This window comes from Anarrhichthys ocellatus, unplaced genomic scaffold, assembly GCF_004355925.1.
Source record: "Anarrhichthys ocellatus isolate YVR2014 unplaced genomic scaffold, GSC_Weel_1.0 scaffold2, whole genome shotgun sequence".
In the NCBI taxonomy this organism is placed as follows: Eukaryota; Metazoa; Chordata; class Actinopteri; order Perciformes; family Anarhichadidae; genus Anarrhichthys; species Anarrhichthys ocellatus.
In genome coordinates this window covers 3,721,915-3,726,482 of record NW_022280032.1, presented here as the reverse complement: position 1 = coordinate 3,726,482, position 4,568 = coordinate 3,721,915, and positions in this window count along the sequence as shown.

Here is a 4,568-nt window from a genome sequence, read left to right as displayed (position 1 = left end):
AAAAAAATATTGTTCTTCCTTAAAAAAAAAAGTTAAAACCGTCGGACAAAAGCTACAAATGCAGGTGAAATCAGATTCTCTGTGTTTTATTTTGACCTCCCTGATGTTTATTCAAACATGTATAAGTTATCCTTCAAGATGCAGGTCGGCCATTTTGTTGTGAGCACTCATTGGGTCTGCAGTCATGCATGTGAGTTCTTCTGATGAGGAATAACTGAAGCATAGTGTCATTAGTGCAGACGTTTACGGCGTCTACATGTGTTTTTTTTCTCCGTGTAGGAGTTTTCTTTAAGGCTAAACGGGTTCCTGAAGCCTCCCTTTCACGAGCAGTGCAGCCTCAGTGAAGCCTCCTCATGTCAGACATAAAATGGCTGAGTGTGCAGCTGAAGGCACAGAGCAGCACTCAGAGAGCTGGTGCTGAAGGGGGTTGATGTCAAACTCTTTTTAAAATGAAAATAGATTGCTTTTTAGACAATTCTTGCTGCAAAAGAGGAGAATTAGACTGAGAGAATTATCCAACTTTGTTTCTGTAATATGTCATCTCTGTTGGCATTTCTTTTATCGAGGTAATGCAATTATATTTAGCACATTCGATTACATGTAAACTCAGTGTGCTTTAAGGTAAAACTCACAGAGCAGCAAGGACCATGTATGCAGGAGAGTGAGATGAATGAAATACAAGAAAACGCTAACAAAACAAAACCACCAACCAATTTGAAAAATGTGGGACTTATGTAAGATAAATTAAATTAAAGTTTTACAAGAAAATTTCACAAGTTGATGCTTAAAATCAGAATCAGACTTTAGTCAAAAAGTATGCGTGTACAAGGAGTTTGTGTTGGGGCAGGCGTCAAAAACCGCAAGATGAAGAAGAAGATGATTAGAAAGCTTAAGAAGACACCAAAAGAAGTTAAACTGCACAATTAGACAAAAGCAACACAGTTGTGTGTGTGTGCGTGCGTGTGTGTATGTGTATTCCTGATGACATTACCTCACTATATTTTTGTTTTTGTGTGCATCTCAAACAGTGTGTGTTTTTGACATACATGGTATAGTCTCATATGTGATATATTCTCATTCATTTACATGTGTGTGTGTGTGTGTGTGAGTGAGTGAGTGAGTGAGTGTGTGAGTGTGTGTATCTCAGCATAACGTTGCAGCAGATGAAGAACCCGTCTTGCCATTAAAGGGGAACTGTGAGCCGTCTGTCCTGTGGACCGGAGGGGTTGAGAAAAGCAGGACACCAGCGGTTTGTGTACCGCCCCAAAAGCAGTCGTACCCCACTTACTATCAATAAGTGGGATATTAATTACAGCCCCAACTCCATACATGTGTTAAATATTTGCTTCAGGATATGAAAAAAAACTAATTTCTCACTGTACTGCAGTACAGTATTGAACTTTTTCCACCTGTCATGTGTTTCTTCACAACATCTTAGTGTTGACGGGGTCATTTGTTGCACCCAGTTGTGTGTTAGTGTGCATGCGTGCCACTGAAAAGGGTGTGATCTCCATGTTTTCTCCTGAATCTCTCTTTATTTTCTTGTCTTTGTAGGACTTAAAAGATGCTTGTGAGAGGAAAGAGAGTGGGAACTAACACAGCCGATGAAGCAGAAACGAACATTGAAGGACCGGCAGGGAGGGAGGAGGCAGCGGGACGGGCGGCAAGAGAGCTTGGATCAAAGGACACCCTTTTTTTGTCCAGTAGGACCAACCCTAGCCGGTTTGAGTGGGACACACCCGGCCCCCACAGAAGTAAGAATGGGTCCAATCCCCTTTGAAAATAAGCTTAATCATTTCAGATGAAAACAAAATGGTATGCATACAGAACATTTCTAAACTTTTTTACTGCGAAATCAAGAACTTACTGTATGTGAAAACTAGAATGCAAAAAGTAGAATAGAATTGACTTTAAATAGAAAATTGAAAAAACTAGACTTTAACTTAAATTGGGGCTAATATGCTGTATTGATCTTCATACAATCTGTGTCTGCAGGGACAGAAAAAGTAGAATAGATGCGAAAGACAAACGGAAAGGTGGAGCAAAGAAAAGGGAAGGACGGGTCAAGTTACAACAAGTACAGTTCAGTGGCATATTAATCGTTTCAGTTGTTGAAAAGATCAACAAGCTCGTGTCCTTGAATGCAGAAAGTGTTTGCTCCAGCTGGGCTTAAAAGCACACCTGCTCGTACCCATTTTAAAAAGAAAAAAAAACACCATTCAACCATTCAGCTGCAACTCGAAAGCAGCCGAATAAGTGAGTTTTATGAATCGCCACGGCCACAAATTAAACAATGCAAGTTGATGAATTCCCATTTCAGTTGTAGAGTGTTTTAGGAAGAGGAGCGTTGGGTGCAAACAGCACACCTGACGTGACAGCAGGTGACAATTATGGCAGATTCTGGAGCAGTGTTTGACATTTTTTGTCACAGAAATAGCTGGATCCAGAGATTTTGTTCGATCATAATATACTGGTTGTATATATATTATCACATCAGGGCGCAGGAAATCATTAGAGGACCTTCAGGGGACTCTCCCTAACCCTCCTGAGATGGGGAATAGTTTTGTTTCCTAAACATTAAATCTGAGGTCTGTTTTCCAGAACAACAACTAACGCCTTGTCCTGGGGTTCGTGCATCTCTGTTGTGGCGTTAGCACATTAAAACCAACAGAAAGACCGAGTTCTTACAGACGTAAACAATGTAAACGTCAGCTTTGTAAATCCTCACCCTCAATCTTAATTATTATCCCCTAAAAATATGTTAATGTCTCTTAACAAGAGTTTGGGTTATTTTGAGTCAGTCCCAGTCAGGATTAAATCTGCTGATCGCGTACACTCAGGTGGCAGTTTATTAGGTACATCTCGCTAAAAATGAACCCGTCGAATACAAAAGTCCTGCAATAAATCTGATCCTCATGAAGGTTATAATGTTTGTGTTTAAACCGTTTTAAACATTTAACTTTACCTTTTTTCGAGGATTGTGATGCTGTTGAATTGTATTGCGTTATACAGAGAGGTGTTTCTGATACTTAGCCTACCATCATTAATACAAACGGGGTGGACAAAATAATAGAAACACCTGCCAGTATCTCAAACTGTTTTAAAAAAACTTAACATCATAACCTGCATGGAGGTAAGGTGTATTGTAGGTCTGCGTTCATTTTAGCCAAACAAACTGGCGGCTGAGTGTATATTGAGTACATTTAAATGTGATTATTCTGATAGCAAAGAAAGTCGAATATTCATTCCCCTGCCCCTCCATGTTCATTCAGTCATTCACAAGTCATTCAGTCACAAGAGTGTTACTGACTGTCTCTGTGAGTGCTTGAGTGTGTGTCTATGTGTGTGTGTGTGTTTGTGTGTGTGTGTGTGTGCGTGAGAGAGAGAGACAGAGAGAGAGAGAGAGAGTATGTCGGTCTGGTTCTGTTTTTGAGCATCTATGCATATGTGAAATATGTGTGTTTGTTCGAGGGGTTTGGTTTGGTATTCATTTTATTAAGTCTGAAACATGAATGTAGATGCATTTAAAGACTTGCAGGGTAAATTCTGAGTGTGTGACACACACACACACACACACACACACACTCACACACATACGTACATACACACACGTGATTCCTGTGAGTTGCATTTGGATAAAGTATGAATTAAATTGGTATTAAAAATGTTTGTAAAAGTAAATAAATTCACAGAAACTGACGCACGTACGTCTGCCAAGAGTCAAACATATATAACGGCTGGAAATGTGTGTGTCCTATTTATCATCCTTAATAGGTCAAATTGAGAGACAATTATTTAAACATAACTACATATTAAAACATACATAAAAATAAATTTGTATTTTAAGATATTATATTTGATTAATGAATTGTGTTATACTATGTGTAATGTCTAGTTTTAATTCTAACATACAAAACTGAGACGCTTAAATGTAAAACCTAGTTTTCCTCATTTCTTGTCGTATTCGATATCTGAGAGGAAACTTATTTATGATGAAAACATTTACCCTGCATGCTTATTGATTAATGCAGAATAACCCCCAATTGTTATATTTCAAGTAATTCATCATGTTCGTTGCAACGTGGATTTAGATTTATATTTGAGATGATTTTTGATGAATTTACAGTTTGTGTAATTTGAATGGGATGGTTTTTTTTAACCGAGTTATCTTCAAACTGTGATTCAAACTGTTCATATTGAAGATGTGTTGCACAGAGAGGGACGCTTGAGTGTTACATGTGGCGCAGCGTGTGTGAGAGAGTGTTTGAATAGACATATACACATCTGTTTGTCTCCGTGTTTTTCTGACAAGTTTATTAGTCTCATACATGCACAATTGAGAGGTGTGTGTGTGTGTGTGTGTGTGTGTGTGTGTGTCTGTGTGTGTTGGACTTAAACATACATCTTGATCCCTATTAATTTTTCAAAATGAAGGCAAGACTTTGATCTGACTGTACAGACGTGAAGAAACGTAAAATGTTGAAGTCTTGTTCTGTTAAATTCTTTAATTTGTGAGAGAGAGTGTGTGTGTGTGTGTGTGTGTGTGTGTGTGTGTGTGTGTGTGTGTG